At 43.2% G+C, this 24,381-nt stretch overlaps 1 protein-coding gene across 2 annotated transcripts in view; it reads left to right on the forward strand.

The window, feature by feature from the left end:
- The window catches only part of ADAMTS10 (ADAM metallopeptidase with thrombospondin type 1 motif 10), a 203,937-nt gene that overhangs the window by 45,031 nt on the left and 134,525 nt on the right, over positions 1-24,381 (forward strand). The window contains exon 2 of one of the 2 annotated variants that reach the window (XM_040327130.1): positions 10,214-10,270. The exons of the other annotated variant lie outside the window; for it this stretch is intronic. The gene's annotated coding sequence lies outside the window, so the exon portion shown is untranslated. The remainder of the gene's footprint in view (positions 1-10,213; positions 10,271-24,381) is intronic. 2 annotated transcript variants of the gene reach the window in all.

The raw sequence follows: 24,381 nt of genomic DNA on the forward strand, positions 1-24,381 counted from the left end.
AGAGCAACCTTAGAACAAAACCTGTTAAGAGTCTGCAAAAGACTTGAGCCTGGGGTGGAGGTTCACCTTCCAGCAGGACAACAACCCTAAACATACAGCCAGAGCTACAATGATCGAGCATATTCATGTCTTTGAATGGCCCATCAAAGTCCAGACCTAAATCCAATTGAGAATTTGTGGCAAGGCTTGAAAACTGATGTTCACAGACACTCTCCATCCAATCTGACAGAGCTTGAGCTATTTTGCACAGAAGAATGGGCAAAAATGTCACTCTATAGATGTGCAAAGCTGGTAGAGACAGGGCTTTTTTTCTCAGAGAAAAGGTGGTGGAACTCACCCTCCCTCCCCTGGCCACGCCCCTACCCACCCCTAGGACCGCCCCCTAGAACCGCCCCTTTAGAGAACAGGGATGCAAGTAAAATTTTGGGGGGCTAAAAAGTAATTGTATGTAAATAAATAAAAACAAATGCGTACAGTAGCAGCAGAGACATTCCCAAATGTACTGCAAATACATTCCCAAATGCGTAGCAGCAGAGACATTACCAAATGCGTAGCAGCAGAGACATTCCCAAATGTACAGCAAAGAGACATTCCCAAATGCGTAGCAGCAGAGACATTCCCAAATGCGTAGCAGCAGAGACATTCCCAAATGTACAGCAAAGAGACATTCCCAAATGCGTAGCAGCAAATACATTCCCAAATGTACAGCAAAGAGACATTCCCAAATGCGTAGCAGCAGAGACATTCCCAAATGTACAGCAAAGAGACATTCCCAAATGCGTAGCAGCAGAGACATTCCCAAATGTGCAGCAAAGAAACATTCCCAAATGCGTAGCAGCAGAGACATTCCCAAATGTGCAGCAAAGAGACATTCCCAAATGCGTAGCAGCAGAGACATTCCCAAATGTGCAGCAAAGAAACATTCCCAAATGCGTAGCAGCAGAGACATTCCCAAATGCGTAGCAGCAGAGACATTCCCAAATGTGCAACAAAGAGACATTCCCAAATGCGTAGCAGCAGAGACATTCCCAAATGCGTAGCAGCAGAGACATTCCCAAATGCGTAGCAGCAGAGACATTCGCAAATGTGCAGCAAAGAGACATTCCCAGTGCATTAGAGACAGCCACAGTCCAGCACAGAGACCGCCCAGCTAGTCCAACAAAGACTGGCCAGCCCAGCAAAGAGACTACCCAGCAAAGAAACCGCTCATCCTGCAAAGAGACTACCCAGGCAAAGAGACTGCCCAAACAGTGCCCAGGGAAAGAGACTGCCCAAACCGTGCCCAGGGAAAGAGACTGCCCAAACCGTGCCCAGGGAAAGAGACTGCCCAGCAAACAGTGCCCAGGAAAGAGAGTGCCCAAACCGTGCCCAGGGAAAATTTCCCATGGCACGGTTTGGGCACTCTCTTTTCTGAGCACTGTTTGCTGGGCAGTCTCTTTCCCTGGGCACGGTTTGGGCAGTCTCTTTCCCTGGGCACGGTTTGGGCACTCTCTTTCCTGGGCACTGTTTCATGGGCACTCTTTTCTGGCCAGTCTCTTTCATGGGCACTGTTTGCTGGGCACTGTTTGCTGAGCACTCTCTTTCCTGGGCACTCTCTTTCCTGGGCACTGTTTGCTGGGCACTCTTTCATGGGCACTCTTTTCTGGCCAGTCTCTTTCATGGGCACTGTTTGCTGGGCACTGTTTGCTGAGCACTCTCTTTCCTGGGCACTCTCTTTCCTGGGCACTGTTTGCTGGACACTCTTTCATGGGCACTCTTTTACAGTGCCCAGGAAAGAGACTGGCCAGAAAAGAGTGCCCATGAAAGAGTGCCCAGCAAACAGTGCCCAGGAAAGAGAGTGCCCAGGAAAGAGAGTGCTCAGCAAACAGTGCCCAGCAAACAGTGCCCATGAAAGAGAGTGCCCAACCAAGTCAGGAGATCACCCAGCACAACCTCATTGAGCATGATTTTTTTTTCAATACACAGACCTGGCCTAGGGCTAGTGAGGAGGATAAGGCAGACCGCCTAAAAGGCTACTTACCGCCACCATTCACATCAGGGGAATCTCCCGCACAGCACTGAGGGGCAGTGCAGAGCTGCGAAGTACAGATTACTCCGCCTCCCGCCCTCACAAGCTCTCAGGTCAGACGGAGAAGCAGGAGGAGGAGCCGGCCCGGGACTACACATCGCTAAGCTACAGGCAGGGACATCAGGTCAGTCACCTGAAATCTTTACAATAGCGATCTCCCGCACAGTACTATAGGGCGGGCAGAGCCTCTCTTACAAGCTCTCACCTCTCAGGGCAAACGGAGGAGCCGGCTCGGGACTTCAAAGCGCTACGGACGTTTTTACGGGCGCGCTGCTGGCTGTTTACTGTATTAAGGAAGGGACACTCAAAATAGGTGGCGGAACGCCGTTCCGGTGCGTTCCGCCAGAAAAAAAGCCCTGGGTAGAGACATCCCCAAAAAGACTTGCATCTATAATTGCAGCGAAAGGTGGTTCTACAAAGTATTGACTCAGGAGGGCTGAATACAAATGCACGTCACACTTTTCACATATTTATTTGTAAAAAATAAATAAACCATTTATCATTTTCCTTCCACTTTAAAATTTTGTGCAACTTTGTGTTGATCTATCACATAAAATCCCAATAAAATAATTTTTTGTTTTTGGCTGTAGCATGACAAAATGTGGATAATGTCAAGGGGTATGAATACTTTTTCAATGCACTGTAGTTATCACGTTAAGACATATAGATGGAAATAGTTACCTGAAGTCAGTTAACATAGTTTGATAGTTTAAAAACAGTCCTCTCCTGGTTCGACTGCTGTATAAGCATTGTGAGAATTTTAGCATACCTAACTGCAGATCCTTACTTCCCTATGTTTGTAGGTATTGAGAAAACACATTTAAGAGGAATTTCCCCCTCTATCCACTTATCAGTTTGTTTTAATCCCTGCTAACCTGTGCTGGATTGTGCACAATTCAGATACTCACCCACCCAGCGGACCCAAGATTCACTGCTCTTCTGCCATCACTTGGGTACCAGGCTGCCGTGTTCTGGTGTGATGTCACCAAGAGGTTCCAGTCTCTTTCAGGTTCACGCCAATGCCTCCCAATGACATGCCATAAGGCTCACTCCTCCTCCTTTTATGAATGGAAGACTGTCTCCTGGTATTGGTGACATGCATATCCCAGAAGGCACCGGGAGTGCTGTTTATCATTCGCCTAGGCTAGAAAAGAAGATGGGGTGGGACTGAAACCTCTAGTACACGGAAAAAAGAATAGATGCGTGGAGTAGGGTAGGAGAAAACATATTTTTCAGTGTGTAGATATGCTTTAAAACACAAAATAGATTGTGATGTTGCAAAAGACTGGCTGTAATTTTATCTCAATCTCAAAGTTAATAAGGCACTTACAGAGCAGGGGTACAGTGATTCTGGATAATCCTGAATGTGAATATTGCAGAAAAAGCTTGCGTTGTTGTCCTATATTTTATTTGGCTATTGCTGTTTGTCTTGTCCTTGACTGGAGTTTTGCTTTTAAAATATTATATAACAAAATTAATGCGTAACAGTTAAATTCTGCATTTAAACTTTAATGGAGCTGGAGGTATCCTTTAAACCAAGATGTGTGGAGCTTGTTCTCTTTCAACACTCACTAAAATACTGAAGATTTAAAGCCAATAACTTACTAAACATCTAAGGAATTTGGCTCTTGGCCTGTTTCTGCCTTTTATCAGCTTTCTTATCGGGTTTCACAGCACAGAAAAGCAGCATAATCAAGTTTTGTTGTTTTTCTAATTATTGTAATACTCCACCTTTATTTTATTTCTCACAGTTGTACTTCATTGGGGCTTCAAAATTTGCTTCTAATATTAAAGGCATTTAAAAAAAAATTATAATAATGAAAATAACGTTATACTTACCTGCTCTGTGCCGCAATTTTGCACAGAGCAGCCTCAATCCTTGTAACAATACGCCAAATTAGTTTCAGGTTTATGGATCGCAACTGCGGAGACTTCTCAGGTTCGAACCCAGGTTTCACTCCTAACTCAGTCAAGAGTTTGGGTTCTATCATCACAGCCTCAGTAAAGTAAATAGTGCTTATTCCAGCATAAGCAACATTAAAGTAAATCTTGGTATTAATGGTATAAGGATAATTATAGCTGCAGTACTGGGACTGCACACTAGGGGTTAGTAATGAACATTAACATGAGAGCTGGTATCTGTAGCAGTGAACATTAACATGAGAGCTGATATCTGTAGCAGTAAACATTAACATGAGAGCTGGTATCTGTAGCAGTGAACATTAACATGAGAGCTGGTATCTGTAGCAATGAGCATAACTTGGAAGCAAGCGACAAGTATGGAGATCAGCGTTTAGCAACTGGTTTCTATAGCAGAGTACTTGCGGTTGCAGATAGCTGGGCATGGATGAGCGTCCTGGGAGCCTGGAGCTGGTTGCTGTGAGCTGTAGCAAACAAGGAGTCCTGGTGGTCCAGTTCAGGAAGCTGGAGCTTAGATCAGGTGAGTCTGGAAGCCCAGCTGACAGTGGCGTTCTGTCAGCAATAGAGGAACACCTTCCTGTCAGTGCTGGGAGTTTAAATAGGCCGCAGGAAGTGAGAGGGTATTCGGGAAGAAGGAAGAAACAAAGAGAGTTGACTGGGAAAGAAGCAACTATAGTTGTACTTAGTGGAAAGTTATAGGTGTGACGTTACAATCCTCCCCTTTTCCAGTACATCTCCAGCGCTTCTGGCCCCTCCCTTCGACCAAGCGCCCCCAGAGCAAGCAGCTTACAATGGGGGCCTCTGAGCAGGGTCACATCTGATGCATGTCCATTCACACACTGAGCTTTGGCTCGGCCCTGCCCCCTTTTTTCTGTGTTGATTAGCTGTGATTGATAGCAGCAGGAGCCAATGGCAGTTCCGCATTCATATAATTCATTGTATTTTTAAACTTATACAATTGTGAGAACCATGATTAGACTTGGTATCAGCCTCTTTTAATTCCTTGTACAAGAGCATTCGGATTATGGGGAAGGGGCAGCGCAGGGAGCCAATCAGGTTTGTATGTGCTGGCAAAAAACATGTTGGTAGGTGGAAAAAGCAGTGTTAGATAAAGAGCGCTAAGTAGTTGCTGCACCTTTAGGCCTCCAAACATAATTAATTTGCATAAAGATGCAAGCTATAATTGTGCTACACATGTTGTGGGGAAATAGATGTCAACCTCTAACATTCAAAAGTGATCCCTCACAAATCAATGTTGAATTGATTTGTCTTAAAAATATTCTTTTGTTGTAAGGAAGCCCAAACTGGGCAAATATTATGGTGTAATACAAGCAGTCATCGTGTAGCAATTTTCCCAGGTATGGCACATCTGAGTGAGTGAGTGAGTGAGTGAAAAACGTATATAGCGCTGCACATGCAAACTGAATCGCCTCTGGGTGCTCTTGTGTCCATTTCTCCTTTGAAATCTTAAAGACCATTGTATATGTCAGGAAAGGATTCACCTGCTGGTGGCACTATGGCTCCAAGATCCATTGGATGCAGTTCAGTGTCCACCAGCAGGTGTCCCCCAGGAGCCAGCAGGCTGTACTAATTAGTGATATTAGAGTACAGCTGCCGGGGGGCTACTTAAAGGGGAGTTCCAGCCTTTTAGTGTTTATTAAAAGTAAGCAGCTACAAAAAGTGTAGCTGCTGACTTTTAATAAACAGGCACTTAAATGCTCCATGGTCCAGCGACGCGGCCGCCCGGAGCTCCTCTCCCCCCCTCTCCGGCCAGCGCCTCCATTGATAGTGTGGGCACCCAGCCGTGACAGCGTTCGGCTTCACGGCCAGACACTCACTGCGCATGCGCAAGTTGCGCTGCGCTCTATGAGTGGACAGGCAATCTCAAGGGACCTGTTACGTGTCCCTGGAGATCACCTAAAGGGAGGGGCCGAGGCGGTCCCTGGGCGGAAGTAGGAAGTGGGACATGATGTCCCACTCCTACTGAAGCCCCCACTCCCCCCCCCCCCCCCAAAAAAATTACATGCCAAATTTGGCATGTAAGGGGGCGAGGAGTGCTTAAAGTGGAAGTTCCACTTTTGGGTGTGTGATGGATCTCAGATACCCCAGATGGGAACATCTGCCAGACCTGTGTCTCCTGTCCTCCAAACGCACCCGCAGCCTGCAGATTCGCTATAACCAGCCCTTAACCCCTCAATCACGAGACAATCCACACAGGTGTTGAGGGTTAAACATGCAGAGCACAAACTGTTTATTAAATCCAAAAAATAGTTTTACACACAGTTAGGGACACTCCCCTTAGCCTTGTCTAAGAGGGGAGGGGGGCAAGGAACAACCAATGGGAACTGAACATTTGTACATTGAAACAGGCTACAGATAAACCTAATGAGATTATGGTAAGCAGGCAGCCTCTCAATACACACCCCCCTGCGGAGAGACGTCTCCAGTCCAGTCTCCATTGTCTATGTGTCATGAATCAACACAATTAGGCACAGCAACAAGGGGGGGGTGGGGGAGAAGGGATGTAGCATTACATTATCTCAATGCCAGCCTAAGGTCTCCAGTATTTTCTGTCCCATAGTCTGTGGGTAGGAGGCCCGCCCCCAGTCCCTTCCAAAACAAACAGTGACAGTGGGTTCTGTCACATTTCTCCCCTTTTAAAAACAGAGTAACCAGGTTCCTGACCCTCAACTGGTCTGGACCTGCGTTAGTCACAAACTTCCACCCCAGGCAAACAGGAAAAGTAAAAGTACGACTCTGGCGCTGGGGAGCAAAACCGCACAATGCTCCAAAAAGATCTTGTAATGTCCATAGTAAGTCCAAAAGTTTTTTTACTGCACATTCATACCCCATAAAATTTTCCACATTTTGTCATGTTACAACCAAAAACGTAAATATATTTTATTGGGATTTTATGTGATAGACCAACACAAAGTGGCACATTATTGTGAAGTGGAAGGAAAATGATAAATGGTTTTCATTTTTTTTTTTTCAAATAAATATGTGAAAACTGTGGCATGCATTTGTACAGTATTTAGCCCCCCATAGTCAATATTTTGCAGAACCACCTTTTGCTGCAATTACAGCTGCAAGTCTTTTTGGGTATGTCTCCACCAGCTTTGCACATATAGAGAGTGACATTTTTGCCCATTCTTTGCAAAATAGCTCAAGCTCTATCAGATTGAATGGAGAGCATCAGTGAACAGCAATTTTCAAGTCTTGCCACAGATTCTCAATTGGATTTAGGTCTGGACTTTAAATGGACTATTCTAACACAAGAATATTTTTTGATCTAAACCATTCCATTGTAACACTGGCTGGATGTTTAGGGTTGTTGTCCTGCTGGAAGATGAACCTCCACCCCAGTGGAGTCTTTTGCAGACTCTAATGCCACATACACACGATCGGATTTTCCGTCGGAAAAACCTTGGATGGTTTTTCCAACGGAATTCTGACAGAATTCCGCTCAAGCTTGTCTTGCATACACACGGTCACACAAAATTTGAGATGTACAACACTATGACAATCTGAAAAAATTAAGTTCAATACTTCCGAGCATGCGTCGAATTGTTTCCGAGCATGCGTCGGAATTTTGCGCATCAGAATTGCTACAGACGATCGGATTTTCTGATAGGAATTTTTTCTGTCGGAAAATTTGAGAACCAGCTCTCAATCTTATGTTGGCGGAAGTTCCGACAGCAAAAGTCCGATGGAGCATACACATGGTCGGAATTTTCATTCAAAAGCTCACATTGAACTTTTGCTGTTGGAATTTCCGATTGTGTGAACGGGGCATTACAGGTTTTCATTACAGGCCTATGCTTGCACGGATGATCGTAGGAAAACCCTGGGTAGATGGTTGCACTGATTCTCACACTGATACCACCATAAAGTCCGTGATCATAACATTCAGCATTGGACCCCAAAAGAGAAACTGACCATAGCGTAATATTGTCTAGTTGATAGTTTATTTGAGTAAAACAATTGCACTTACATTTAAAAGGTTAAAAATTTGCACATAAAATAAGAAGTCGGCCGGCTACAAACAAACTCCCACCCTCCTAGTGAGACAGCCTGGCGATGTCAGCACGTACCCTCCTCAGACGCATTTCGTCATACATAAAGTTGTCAATGGGGAACAGTGAGCGTGCTGACTCACCACCTTTTATAAAACCACACCTCGGTCTGAGTCCCGGATGTGGAACCGAAAACGCCATATTGGATATGGGCAGCCCTGTTTGTCTATTCAGAAACTGAGCCGTAGCTTGGCACTGCCCCCTCTCTCTCTCCTCGCTAGTTCACTGACTGATTGAGAGTAGCGGGAGACAATAGCACCCAGCTGCTGTTTCAGCCAATGAGGAGGGGAGTTCCAGACAGCCGACACTCTTGTGCAACATCGCTGGATCGAGATAGAGCTCAGGTAAATATTGGGGGGGCTGAAGGGGGCTGCTGCACACAGAAGGTTTTTTTTATTTAATGCATATAATGCATTAAGATAAAAAAACTTCTGACTTTAGAACCAATTTAGGCAGGCCAAACACTAGTGATTAGTTTTATTTTTTTTATTTTCTAATCATTAATGGGGTCAAATGGACACTCGATCTCAGGAAAAATGAAAGGAACAGAATGGAAAATTTCCTTAAACAAATTTCAACAGTGAGTGTGGTTTACATTCAGTCCATTCATTTGAACATTGGGGGCCAGATTCACAGAAGAGATACGATGGAGTATCTCAGATACACCATCGTATCTCTGATTTTTACTGGTCCTATCTATGCACCTGATTCATAGAACCAGTTACGCATAGATAGGGCCGAGATCCGACAGTGTCACACTGTGTTACACTGTCGGATCTTTTTTTGGATTTAAAAATGGCGCCGGGGGCGTTCCCGCTGATTTACACTGAATAATATGTAAATCAGCGAGATACGCGAAATTCACGAACGTACGCGGACCCGACGCTGTGTTCTTACGTCGTTTCCGTAGCGCGGTACCCGTCGTATACTTACCCTTTCTAAAAGCAGGGGTAAGTATTGTTAAGTATGGCCGTCGTTCCCGCGTCGATTTTGAAATTTCCTACGTCGTTTGCGTACGCCGATTCACGAACACGCGCGTCGCAAGTCCCGCTCACGTCGCAACCACTGACGTCCTATTGACGTCAGTGGGAGCAATGCACGCCGGGAAATTCCCCGGACGGCGCATGCGTATTTAAATCGGCGCGGGAGCGCGCCTGATTTAAATAGTACACTCCCCCAGCCGCGGAATTTGAATTCCGCCGGGGGAGTTAGGATCCGCCGTCGCAAGTTTGGAGGTAAGTGTGTTGTGAATTTGACACTTTCCTCACAAACTTGCGAGGGCGGATCTTAAAACACATAGGTTACACGGATCTAAAGATCCGCTAACCTTTGTGAATCTGGCCCACGATGTTTAAGCAAATATAACTTTGAAGTACTTTCAAACCACATTTATCAAGTCATGATTGTACTAAGTATTGTCAAGCATCTACAATAAATTTCCAAAAAATGATTTGTACAAACATACATTTGACAAAATCCTAGTGTATAGCCAGCATTAGTCATAGAAGTGGGCTATTTAATGATGTGGGTGGGTAACTGAGGTGAGAATGGTCATAAAACTATTTGATAGTGAATAACGCAAGCCCAAGAAGAGGAGGAAAACTCCCAAAAACTAGAAGACGAACTGTTAGTACAATTAAAAGGTATCACAGGACATTACTGAGCTGTGTAGTTGCAGGTGAATGAGTATTGGTACAATTAACTAAAAGCCCAACCCATTTTTCCCTGCTTGTTATCTTCTTGGGCACTGCCCCCTTAATGCCCCCATGAGTTCTTCAGCCTGTGGAGTTTGTAAGAGAGGACCTGGTCGCACATCCATGCAGTAATGTAGACTTTTGAAGAGGGACCCCAGAAAGAAAACACATGGAAGGATCATCACATGACCATGGCTTTAGGCAAGTACACTGGGCGTATAGTTATTTTTTTATTTTTTTTCAGTGGTTAGCTAGAGGCAGGTGGGAGCAGTTCTTGCTAATCCTGGAGTTGGGCTTTAAGCACTGCAGAAAGTATAGATAGTATGCAGACAAACTGTCATTCTCTCCTCAGATAAAAACTGCATCATGATTTATGACTGATCCTTATCTGTCACTCTGACCTCTCTGTAATATGTACAATACTTTGACAGACTGCTTATTGCTCTTTTTCTTAGGTAACTGTAGAGCAGACCCTGAACAGAAAGAAGGCAAGGCAGCTCAGATGTCATAAAGTTAGTAATAGGATGATAAAGATTATTTACATAATTCATAAAATATGTCTTTCATAGCCTGTTTCCACAAACATCTCATCAGTGCTCCTCTCTTTGAATAATAAATATATGTTCAAGCTTGTGACATTAGTTCCTTAACCACTTTAAGACCAGGCCTTTTCTGGCACTTTTTGTTTACAAGTTTAAATTAGTATTTTTTACTAGAACCCCCCCCCCCCCCAAACATTAGGGGCTGGATTCAGAAAGATCAGCGGATCTTTCTGCTGGCGTAACGTATCTCAGATACGTTACGTCGCCGTAACTTTGGGCGCAAGTTCCGTATGCAGAAAGAACTTAGTTACGGCGGCGTAGCGTATGTGTGGCGACGTAAGCCCGCCTAATTCAAATGGGGATGTTGGGGGCGTGTTTTATTTAAATTTCACTTGACCCCGCGTATTTTACGTTTTTTGTGAACGGCGTATGCGCAATTCGTGAAAAAAAACAGTGCGCATGCTGGAAATTCCGCCGCAAAATGTCATTGCTTTCGACGTGAACGTAAATTACGTCCAGCCCTAGTCGCGAACGACTTACGCAAACGACTTAAAATTTTCAAAACTCGACACGGGAACGACGGCCATACTTAACATAGGATACGCCTCATATAGCAGGGGTAACTATACGCCGAAAAAAGCCACTTAATGGCAGTACTATAGCCATCTGTATGGGAAGTTTCATCATACTCTCCTGCCATACAGCATCTAATACATTTGAAATATATAGTAATATGCAGTAAAGAAAAAGTTACTATCAATGCCAACTTTTTAAGAGAAAAATTAAGTTGGGATAAATCAAAGGATAGAAAGGGGAAGAAGAGAAATAAAAAAAAAAAGAGGAAAAATAAAAATAAACAAATAAAAAAGCACTAGTAGAGTAGCATCCAGTAGAGGGAACTGCTATGCAAGTCTGCCATAAAAAAATAATAAAAAAATTCAGTAATTGTCTAACCATGGTGGCTCGACCAACTATGGCTTCCTTAAGTAAAGGAGAGACAGTGAATAGCTATCTTGTATAGGATACAAATAAGGGAGATTCACGAAACTTCAGTAGTAGCATACTTAAAGTGGAGGTTCACCCAAAATATACATTTTTAACATTAGATTTAGGCTAATTAAGAAGAGCAGAAACGGGTATTTTTTTTTAAATCAATGCCATACTTACCGTTGTAGAGATAGATGTTCTCTCGCCGCTTCCGGGTATGGGCTGCTGGACTGGGCGTTCCTATTTGATTGACAGGCTTCCGACAGGCTTCCGACGGTCGCATCCAGCGCGTCACGAGTTTCCGGAAGTAGCCGAACGTCGGTGCGCAGGCGCAGTATAGAGCCGCACCGACGTTCGGCTTCTTTCGGCACCTGGTGACGCGCTGTATGCGACCGTCGGAAGGCTGTCAATCAAATAGGAACGCCCAGTCTTGAAGATCATACCCGGAAGCGGCGGGAGAACATCGATCTCTAAAACGGTAAGTACGGCATTGATTTAAAAAAAATACCCGTTTCTGCTCTACTTAATTAGCCTAAATCTAATGTTAAAAAAATTTTTTCGGGTGAACTCCCGCTTTATTTGTATATTTCATGTCTAGCCATTTGTGCTGCATTTAGTTGTTTATTATTTGTTGGGATCCTTTCAAAGCCTGAAGCAGCTCTGTGAAGCCAGCTGATAGTGAACTGTAGCCCGCTTTCAGCTGATTCTAGGTCATAGAAGAGCAAAAGTAAGTGCACTCCTGTGACCCACAAGAGAATTATGTTTAATATATTTTTATTGAAGGAAAGAAATGGCATTGTAATAAGAATAACGGCACTTAATGGCAGTACTATAGCCATCTGTATGGGAAGTTTCATCATACTCTCCTGCCATACAGCATCTAATACATTTGAAATATATAGTAATATGCAGTAAAGAAAAAGTTACTATCAATGCCAACTTTTTAAGAGAAAAATTAAGTTGGGATAAATCAAAGGATAGAAAGGGGAAGAAGAGAAATAAAAAAAAGAGGAAAAAAAAATAAACAAAAAAAAAAGCAATAGTAGAGTACCATCCAGCAGAGGGAACTGCTATGCAAGTCTGCCATAAAAAAATTATAAAAAAATTCAGTAATTGTCTAACCATGGTGGCTCGATCAACTATGGCTTCCTTAAGTAAAGGAGAGACAGTGACTAGCTATCTTGTATAGGATACAAATAAGGGAGATTCACGAAACTTCACCCAAGGGGGCCACATTTCCCTAAACTTGGATTTGTTTTTGTTTGCTGTAGAAATGAACTCGTCCATCCGTATAGTGTGATTCATCTCGGCTACCCACTCCTGTAAAGTTGGTGATATGTGAGATTTCCAATGTCTTAGAATTAATGCTCTGCCTGCCATCAGCAGGAAGCTGAATGAGCCCTTTTTAATGGATCTGATTGATTCAGGGATCATAGAGAAAAGCGCTATCTCTGGGGTCTTTGGCCATTTTTTGCCTGTGACCAAATGACTAAGCTTAAATATAGCCGATCAATATGGTGTTATCGCGAGATAGGACCACCATAGGTGTAAAAGTTTGCCTCTCGATTTGCCACACCTCCAGCTTTTGTCTGATACAGCCAGATTAATCTTGTTTAGTAGGACCGGTCAAAGGTACCATCTTGTTATAATCTTGTCATTGCGTTCCTGCGTGTAAGAGGCTAGAGTTAATTTAAATGTGAGGGAGAATGATTTTTCCCATTCCCCGGGGGCCAGATGTCATTTTGAGTCAGAAAGACACAGCTGCTCGAACTGAGTCAAATCCATACATTGCCTCTCCCTGTTCAGCTATTCATAGAACTGGCATAATTGAGAACATTGGAGCCACTCTCCTCCCTTAGAGTTGGAGCAGGAGCTAAGCTTTCCCAACGGTCTCAAGCCTCCATCAGTAAATGAACATCACATAGGTGATGGGTGTGGCGGTTGCTAACAAAGAAAGCCCTTGTCTGGCATACCTGGTGGAAACCCCAGATTGCTTAATATTGGGGATAATGGACCTGGACAGGGGCGTTACCTGTGTTACAGGAGGACAGTCAGTGAAAAGAAGTTATGGAAGCGAGGTCAGTAGTACGGATGATTATTAGAACTCAAGAATGACCCACTGCTTAAGGGAACCATGATGTGACCAATCTAGTACCCTGCTAAATAGTGTGTCCCTATGATATAGTTCCAAATGGGGCAGACTGGCTCCACCAGCATCTTGCCTCTTTATCAATATATAATACCTGAGTCTAGGCCAAATAAATTTAAGTACCAGTAGTGAAGACCATGCCGATCTAAAGAACAAATGTGGCACTTGAATCAGGATCATTTGAAAAATATAAAGAAATCTCGGGAAGATGTCCATCTTAAAAAGGGTCTTCCGTCCCAACCATGAATGTCACATTGGTGACAATCTCTTGAAACTTTGTTGCAAGAGATGCATGACCAAAAAAATGTTTGTCCATACTCTTCTTTTAAAGCTGACTTTACACTGATATGTTAGGTAATAGGCAGGAAACATGTTTTTTTTTTGCTCATAAATAGGGATGAGCCGAACACCCCCCCCGTTCGGTTCGCACCAGAACCTTCGAACAGGCCGACCGTTCATACGAACATTTAGAACCACATTGACATCTATGGGACTCGAACGTTCGAATTCAAAAGTGCTAATTTTAAAGCCTAATATGCAAGTTAATGTCGTAAAACGTCTTTGAGAACCCGGGTCTTACCCCAGGGAACATGTATCAATGGAAAAAAAAGTTTTAAAAATGGTCGTTTTAGGTGCACACTGCAGAGGACACAGGCAGTACACACCACGTAGCTTTAGGTGCACACTGCAGAGGACACAGGCAGTACACACCACGTAGCTTTAGGTGCACACTGAAGAGGACACAGGCAGTACACCACGTGAGAATACTTCAGCTAGCACAATCACCTGCCTGCCACTAAATTAGGAAGTGCAGATCTAGCTAAACTATACAGTGTGTAAATATATATACAACACCTGTGATGCATATATATCCTCTACACACTGTAACTTTAACTGACTAGCCTGCCTGCCTGCTCTATCTACCTACTAAAAATGACACTCTCTCTCTCTCTCTCTCTCTCTCTCTCTGTCATCTCTCTTTTAAACACTGCAACACACTACACAAGGCCGACCTGCAGGCGGCCTTTTATAGTGTGGGGCTTGTACTAAACCCCCTGAGCCATAATTGGCCAAAGCCACGTAAAAGATATCTTTTACATGAATGTTAGAAGTTGCATTAAGTAAATACAACTAGGTAAAACGAAAACTATGTCTGTCTTTATTTCAGGCTGCAAAGCAACAAAAAGTGATTATTTTCTGTACCCACTGTAACTACAGTGGGTGGTCAAAGCATATGTTGTATTCATGTGGGAATAAATTACCAATTATTACTAGAATACTAGAGTTTAGCACTGTATCTCTGCTATACACCAGCAGTTCAGGATGTTCAGTGAATGATTTGCAAGGCTGCACCCACTAGACTAAAAAGAGATAGTGATGACATGTAAATGCTTTCTGTATTTAAGAAGGCATGCTGTTCTCTTTCTAATTTTAAAGTGAGACAGTTTTAGTACACTTAATATATTTAAAACTAGGGAACTTAGAATATTCATCGGATTTACATTAGGTGTTGAAACATTGATCACTTACTTGTAGAATAGGTCATAGTGCAGTAATGCCATCATAGACACATAGGAAGACAGTGCTAAGTTACTAGACTGCATGATTGTTTTGGATAAAGAAAATAATCATCTCTGTAAAAGTCAAATATGATTGCTACTTGGTAAAAAGGCATGCTATAACTAAACTTAAGTAATATGTGTGTAAAAGATTGGCAGACATAGTACTATGGTGTATAAAATACATTATTTGTTCAAAAGAGCAAGTGACCTGTAAAGTCTTGATTTATTTCATACCTTAAAACTGTACTTTAAACACATGCTATTATTCAGAATTGTGAATAACACTACTAAATGTTAAGATAAGCACTGCTCTACACACTCACATGCAAGGTAACATATAGGCACACCCTAATTCAGTCTAACAGGTACAGTATACATACACTGAGTGTCAACTGACATGACCCCCATAATCAGACAGTTTAAGGATATATACAGGAAGTCGCTGCCCAAAAAGACAGACAGTCTTTCAGGAGAGAGTAAAGCTGGAGAACAGTGAAACTGTTGTATTAAAAAAGAGACCCTTCCATGCATACCCTGCTTTTGCTGCCCTATGTAAAACAACAAAATAGTATCCTGCTAACACAATGGCACATTCAGTGCACAGACTAGCTGAGGAGCACATTAGTAATGAAAGTGGCAAAAATACGAAGAGAAATGACATAGAGAGCGCTAAGAGGTGCCAAAACGTATAGCTTATGTAGCAATTGTATATGCTGTATTATTTTTTTCTTTGCTATTATTTTCCCCCCATGAACGTGGAGTTACCCTTTAGCCACTTCCATACCAGGCCAATTCTGGTATTCTCTTCTACATATAAAAAACATAATTTTTTTGATAGAAAATTACTCAGAACCCACAAGCATTATATATATATTTTTAGCAGACTCTAGGGAATAAAATGGCAATAGTTGCAATTTATCATGTCACATTGTGCAGCAATTTTTTAAATGCAACTTTATTTTTTTAAATACATTATTTATATTATCATTTTTTTATTCTGGTACAATGTTTTTATTGGTATATAAAAAGGGGGGAAGCCAGATAACTTTTCCCATGCAGGGGATATGGACAAGAAGCATAAGATAAGAGTTCATGCAAAATACATAATAAATCATATTAGGTGCCCCCACACAGGCGTCCCAAAGGGTTGCTGAGTGATCATGTGTGACTCTACAGGGGGTCACCGGATAAGGGGGCGACGCCCGACAAAGTGGATAGGAAGGGAGAGAGCGGAGGGGGGGGGGGGGTTTTGGCCTGCAGTAAAGTAATTAAAGCACATCTTGTATTAATTGATTGGATCCCATTAATGGCCAGCCCTGACAGATCCCACAAATTAAAATTGATTGAAAAATAAATGAAACTATGTTGATTTCTTATGTTAAGTGATAGTGTCACGTTAATTGAATTAAATTGAAAATCACTAAAGGTGAGAATGTGAAAAAGCGGTGAAAAAGTGAGAGGGCAGAAAGGTGAAGAAATGGTGGAATGGTGAGTGATAAAGTGCAAGTGCATAAGAAGCTAGAGGGAAGAGAGGGAAAGGAGAAAGGAAGTGAGAGTGGGAATAAGGGAAGGGGACATGATCACTCAGCAACCCTTTGGGACGCCTGTGTGGGGGCACCTTGAAGTTGGAACATCATCCAGGGAACCAGCTGGGCCTCCTCTGTTGCGACGATGAAGCTTAATTTGGACTGTTCCATACTCTTCTACTTGGTAGAGATGATTTTGATATCGATTTTTACTTTTTTTCTATTTTTATGTGCATTTGTTTTTTCTCTCCCCCCTCTATTTCACTAGTGCCCATATACAGACGGGGCTGGGGCGGGGGACAGTTGATATAAACATATAATTAATAAATAATTTCTTGCAAATTTCTTTTCAGTCACAACTAAAACCTCTGAAGAAGACCTTTAGGGTCGAAACGCGTCAGTATCTATTTTTGTATATGCTTTGTTTACACTTACCAAGCTGTATAATTACCTGTTGTGTGCTGTAAAAAGTTATGGAATTTTAAATGCTGATGTCAAAGTATTCTTTACCTCTGAAAATGAAACAGACGGATTTTTCCAGGCCCTTGCTATTGTTCGTGTAGCTGCGATAAATAGGTAAGAGGCTAGTTTCTGCTGGTGAGAGAAGAGGCCCGGGATTAGACAATGGAGTAATGCAAATTTGGGATCCTTGTGGAAGGGTACGTGAAATGGGGAAGATAGTAGGCCAACGACCCTTGACCAGAATTCTGCAAGACCACCATGTATGCAGTTTATCTCCTCGCTGACCACATCCCTGAAAACATCTATCATTGCATGATGGGTTTAACTTGGCGATGCGGGCTGAGACCCAGCACTGGTGTAGGGGAACCTTATAGGCTGCCTCCAACGTGGCAGTGTTAAAAGAGCACTTTGCTATGCTGGACCAGGCTTTACTCCAGTCTGCAAGATTTATGGGGGACAGGTCACGTTTCCATTTAAGCACATAGGAAAGGGTAGTGAAAGTGCCTACGGCAGTTAGTAAGAAGTGGATCATAGAGATGGTGTTGCGAGCGCCTGGGCAATGCTGGCAGGTGTGTTCAAAGACAGTCATTTGAGATGGGAAGGAGTCAAGATGCCGCAGGAAAGTTATCCAGTGTCACAGCTGAATGTAATAGAAAAGTTTGGTTGGTGGAGCATCGTGGGTCTCTTGGATCGAGGACCACTTGAGGAAAGCGAATATTTTGTAACATTAGGAATATATTTAGGAATATTTTGCAATTTGCAGTTCTGGAATGCCCAGCCTGCCCCATAATATATGAGCATATAGAGTAGAACAGGAAACCCTGGTGTACTTGTGTGTGCCTAGGCTTTGTTTCCTTTATTTATACCTGGCGATCTGGCCAGTAACACTTCCTGTCTTAGAGTTTCTCCCTTCTGGGTGGAGAAGCAGTGGAGACACCTTTGGACAGCATCATCATCAGTCTGGGGAAACAGTAGTGTCAGATGTTCTCACTGTGACCAGACAACAAATAGGAGGTGCCGCTCAAGGCTCCAGCCAGGTCCTCTCCTGTAGTACACTGCTGGGAGTGCTGGCGAGGACAGAGCTCATCCCAGCTCCAATGATACAAGAGAAAAATAATCCTATGAGCCGCACATCACTGCAAGATCCTGTGGATCTTTGAAATGACAGCCTCAGTTCGAGTTCCAGACAAACCATGCCCCCAACATGTTTCACTCCACCCCGGAGCTTAATCATGACTCACTAATTGCACACAGGAATCCAAAAGATGTGATTCGTTAAAAGAACTGTTTGTTGCTTCTTAATCTTGTTCGTAAAGGCAGAAGCTATAAGTGAAAGTGCTTTCTTCATCCAGGAGGGGAGAAGAATAAAGATTCTTCTTTCCCCTAATCGTCCAGTGGAAAGCTTTGGCACTATCAGTAAATCCTGTTACCAGGCTATTGATATTTAAGTTTACATATCCTTAAGCCATAAATAAGCTTTAACCACCATGGCCCGTGTATACATATATATCTATATCTATAAATATATATATCTATATATATATATATATATATATATATATATATATACAATGTTTCCCCAAAAATAAGACCTACCCTGAAAAAAAGACCTACCCCAATTTTCAGAAAGGGCTGCAATATAAGCCCTACCCCTAAAATAAGACCTAGTTTAAAGTGCTGGTGAAATACTAGAGTCCACACTATTACAGTGTTATATAGTGTAGACTGTGTGTGTGTTTATGTGATCTAGTTGTGCCAAATACCTTCTGTAAAGCGCTGACCTCCCGCTCCTCTCAGCTGATCTCACGCTGCTCTCCTCTCAGCTGTTAGGTGGGAACTCGGGCCCCCCTCCCTCTGCATTCCTTAGAGCTGGGAAGAGACCTCCGGCAGGCCATTGAAGCGCCGTGTGAGCGGCGCTCAGCTGATGTCACGCTGCTCTGCTCTACTGAAAGCTGTCAGGGGGGATCTCGGGCCCCCCTCCCTCTGCATTCCTTAGAGCTGAGAAGAGACCTCTGGCGGGCCATGGAAGCTGCTCTGCTCGTCTGCTCTTATGCAAACTGTCAGGGGCAATTTGGGCCCCCTCCCTCTGCATTCCTTAGAGCTGGGAAGAGACCTTCGGTGGGCCATGGAAGCGCCGATCGGCGCTCAGCTGATGTCATGCTGCTTTGCTCTTCTGCAAGCTGTTAGCGGGGGATCTTGGGTCCCCTTCCCTCTGCAGTGTTTGAAGAGGGAAAGAGAGCTCCAGGGTGTTACAGATGCGCCCAGCACTTGAAGAAGGTATGTGGCACAATTGAATTGCAGACATACACATTTTGCAATATGTGGTGCTGTGGATTTTAGGAATTTACAAGCTTTTTTACACAGTTCCACAGGGGATTTCTGACAGGCAGGGGGGAGAGAAGACAGCACATGGCATGATAAGACTTACCCCGAAATAAGCCCTAGTGTGTTTTTGGTTGCCCAAATTAATATAAGACCCGTACTTATTAACACGGTATATATATATATATATAGATATATATGTGTGTGGCCTCAAGAGAAAGTGGTTATACTAAAAAAATGAGTGGGTATTATTTTTTAGAGTTATCGATCGGCTTTCGGGCTTTAAAAGTGATATGATCCACTCTACAGCCACCCAATGACTTTTACAAGGCACAGAAAAAGGCCTCCCTCCAGCTGCCGCATGTCCATTCCGGGCTCTCTTGTTCCACCAGGGAGCTTGGGACTTCTGTAAATGGTCAGGTTGGCTGCCCACAGAGGAGATAGAGAAACATTCCATTCCTGATTTCCTCTGTGATGAATGAAGTCAAAAGCAATGAGGATTTTGTCAATTCCAATTTAAGCTCAGTGCTCCCTGACCGGTACAGCCAAGGAAATAGCCAAGTAAACAGATCTACTGTATGTTTGATCAGCTGCCCTGAAGGGCAGTGGAGGGATAAGGGGACCCCTGATCTCTTCATAAAGAGCACCTGTCACTGCCCAAAGCTATGATAAGGGGTGGTGTTAACCTCTTCTGATAGCAGTAAAGTTGAATGTATTTTTGTTTTTAAACTGTAAAAAAAAGAAAGCACCCCTGTCTCACATGTAAATGGTATTGTAGGTCTCTTTCACATATGTAAATGGTGATTGCACCAAAACACATGAGATATCGCCACGAATGTCAGGGTAAGAGCAATAATTCTAGTGCCAGAGCTCATGTTTAACTTCAAACTGGTAACCTGTAAAGGCTTTCAAAAAGTAATCTATGACATGTGGTTAACACAAGCCGTCACTGCAGGCACAGTGGAGCAATAATCCTTTAAGTGGAACCTTTGTTAATTTATTTATTAGTTACAGGTACTTACAGTATACACCACCGACAATTTCTGCAGTGCTTTACAGTATATATTGTACATTCTCATCCGTCCCTACCATCAAGGAGCAACAATCTAAGGTCCCTAATCCACATTCATACATATACATACTAGGGCCATTTTAGACAAGCTACCAGAATGTCTTTAGAGTGTGGGAGGAAACCCACAAAGGCACAACTCTAGTGCTGCCAGGCAGAAGTGCTAACCACTTAGCCACTGTGCTGCAGCTGTGTGTTTTTTTTTACGATACAGTAAAATACAGTAGCTGCTGACTTTTTAAAATCAGGTTATTAGCAGTGCCTGGAGTCCAGTGCTATCTTCCTGAAACCAGTTCTTCTTACTGCTAAGTGTCCCTGGCACCAGCATCTTAGATACATGAGCCGGGTCCCTCACTGCACATGCGCAAGCTCATGTGGCCCTCTGTGATAGGTCCAGCAGCCTCCTGGGACAAGTAACATGTCCCAGAATGCTGAGGGTGTTAACAATATGGTGAAAGGGACCCCCCACAAAAAAGCAGACTGGGGGGGGGGAGGGAGCAAACCAGTGGTACATTTTGAGTGAAGTATTGCTTTATGTTCACAGTGAAAGCATTCATTCAAGTAATTTTCTCAACAGCTCAGCCCACCCTGCTTCCCTCCCTGCAGTGACTCAGCGGCTTTTACAGCCTTCTAATCTGTAATGTAAACACAGGTGCTATGAGAGGGAATAACAGAGTGAAAGGAGCAGCTGGGAATGTTTTTGCTGTGAAATTTGAGGATGACTTGCTCCACAGTGCCTGCAGCAACAGAGGTCAATAGGAGTTTGCTTTAGTGCCGGTTCACACTGAGGCGACCTGGGATCCGACTTCAAGTCGCCCCAAGTTGCCCCAAGTCGGGTGGTTGAGAAAATGAATGGAAGTGAATGGGAGCCGTCTTAATGTACACTACTGAAGTCGCTCCGACTTCAGAAAAGGTTCCTGTACTACTTCATTCTGACTTCTAGGCAACTTGTAGGCAACTTGTACCCATTGATTTCAATGGAAGTCGCCTCAGAAGTCGGATCACTGTCCTAACTGAAGCAACAATAGAGGAAGATAACATACATTTCTCAGGCAAACCCCTCCCTCCCCCCTCCCTCCCACAGAGCTGATTGTTGTTTGATTGGCCACTGGAAAGCCTCCTGTCCTGGAGGCGACTTAAAGTTGCCTTGTACTGTCCTGGAGGCAACTTGAAGTTGCCTTGTAAGTTGTCTGATGATTCATACTCAAGTCGTGTCCAAGTTGCCGCCCAAAGTCGTGCTAGAAGTCCTGTTGCCCCTGTGTGAATGGGCTCTTAAAAATGTATTTACAATTTGTTAAGAATAAATATTTGAATTTCCAGCATGTTAACTTTTCCCCCTATAGACAATTTAGAAATTGCTCTACTGCTAATATTCAAAAAATAAACATGATATGTGAAAAGCAGCGACTTAAATGGGTAAACCCTCATGTTTTTTTCATCTTAATGCATCCTTATGCAAAAAAAATACTCAAATAAATATAAAATAACAAAGTCCACGTGAAAAACAATTAAAGTCCAAGTGAACTTTTGAGTGAAAAAATCTCCTTATAGCATCAAGGAATCCAACACCATCAGTGAACAGAATTCCTCCAGTGAAAACCTCCACTTCTGAGAGTAAGGGGACATTACCAGATCTTATTGACCCTACATCTCTGGAGAAGTCAAACAAGCAGTAGTCAATAGGACATTTGCAGACACAGGTAAACTCATATTGAGAATGGTTGACTCTATTTGTCTCCCCAACCACACCAGATATCGTGGATCAATGTATGTAAGGGAAAGGAAGCTCCAATAGTGTAAAATTGTCAAATGATATTTTTAAATAGTTAAAACTGCACTTTCATAGGTCAATGTAAAACAATCAATGCCAAACTGTACAGACTTTGCCAGCAAAAGCAATCAACCCATGCTTCCGGGATTGGTAAGGACACACTGACGTCATTACGCAGCACTGTCCCACATGTTTTGTCATAAATTACGTCATTCAGGGTTGCGCCATTGCTATTTATGGATACATGCAGTAACCAAGCCTCATTTTGATTTGTGGCCATATTAGGAAATAGACTGACCTAATATCTGAACTAGTAGCAAGCCTCATTTTGGACTGTAGCCATACTATTCAGCTATTGAGCTGTCCGGATGGTGAATGAGTGCATGTCTAAGTCATTAAAAATAAGCATAAAAGAAAAAAATCAAAAAGATGTAATTTATGACAAAACATGTAGGGTGGTGCTATGTGCTGATGTCATCGCTTCCTCACAGATCCCAGATGCTTGGGTTGATTAATTTTGCTGGCAAAGACTGTACAGTTTGGCGTGTTTTACATGAACCTATGTAAGTGCAATTTTAACTATTTTAATAAATCATTTGACGGTTTTACACTATTGGAGCTTTCTTTCCCTTACATACTACAAACCACGGTATCTGGTGTGAGTATGAGTGTACCTGTGTCTGCAAATGTCTCATAGATGGCAATGACTACTGCTTGTTTGACTTCTCTAGAGATGGAGGGCCAGTAAGATCTAGTAAGCGCCCCTACTCTCAGAGGCGGAGGCTTTCACGAGAGGAGTTCTGTTCACTGATGGTGTTGGATTCCTTGATGACACTATAAAGAGATTTTTTTCACTCACAGATTTACGTGGACTTTACTTTGTTATTTTATATCTGATGTTTTTTCACGTGGACTATTTATTTTATTTATTTTTTTGCATAAGTGCGACTTTGTTTTTCTGCAATTAACTTTTCCCTCTAGTCTACTGCTTGGCTGGCATTATTCTTATTTTATAATGATAAATGTAGAGCTTTAACCACTTCCCTACCCGCCCATTGCCATATGACGTCCACAGATGGGATCTCCCATCCTGGGTGGACATCATATGAAGTCCTGGGCTTCTGGGCCGTCTAGGAACTTCAGTCTGCTCACATAATTTGTAATATAAACACCTTTGCCATTCTGAAGTTTCCCTCCAACCACTTTGCATATTATTTAATATATACTGTGATACTGTACTTGCCAAATATGCTGAAGAAATCTCCCTCCGCTGAGTCTGGCTGCATCCATTTTAACTGTGTGCAGCTGAAGCTGCTGCCTGTTTACTTCCTGTGTTTACACAGACACACAGAGGCACACCTCCAGCTCTGCAGCTCTCATTGGCAGTCTTATAACTCATCCCCCCTCCCTTCCTGGTAAACTCTCAGGAGAGTGAGAGAGAGAGCTGTGCATGATGTCATAAGCATAGGCTAATGACCAAAACAAATGCTTCCAGTTACTTAGCACAAGCTAATTTACAGCCTTTAATGAGAACATAGGGGCAGATTCACAGACGAAGTACGCCGGCGTATCTACTGATACGCCGGCGTACTTTCAAATTTCCCGCGTCGTATCTTTAGTTTGAATCCTCAAACCAAGATACGACGGCATCTGGGTAAGATCCGACAGGCGTACGGCTTCGTACGCCTTCGGATCTTAGATGCAATACTTCGGCGTCCGCTGGGTGGAGTTTGCGTCGTTTTCCGCGTTGGGTATGCAAATGAGCTTTTTCCGACGATCCACGAACGTACGCGAGGCCGTCGCATTCTCTTACGTCGTCTCTAGTCGGCTTTTTCCGGCGTATAGTTAAAGCTGCTATTTTGTGGCGTATAGATAGACTTGCCATGTTAAAGTATGGCCGTCATTCCCGCGTCGAAATTTGAATTTTTTTTTTTTTTGCGTAAGTAGTCTGTGAATAGGGATGGACGTAACTCACGTCTAAGTTCAAAAATTTACGTCGTTGCGTCGTCATTTCGCGCAAAGCACGGCGGGAAATTTCTGGACGACGCATGCGCAGTTCATTCGGCGCGGGGACGTGCTTCATTTAAATGAAACACGCCCCCTACCCGCCGATTTGAATTCCGCCGCCAGAAATACACTACGCCGCCGTAACTTACGGCGCAAAATAAGGTTTAAAATGTCTGTCTATTTTTCATTGCTGTCAGGCCCCGTACACACGACCGAACATGTCTGC

Source organism: Rana temporaria, chromosome 1, assembly GCF_905171775.1.
Source record: "Rana temporaria chromosome 1, aRanTem1.1, whole genome shotgun sequence".
Lineage (NCBI taxonomy): Eukaryota > Metazoa > Chordata > Amphibia > Anura > Ranidae > Rana > Rana temporaria.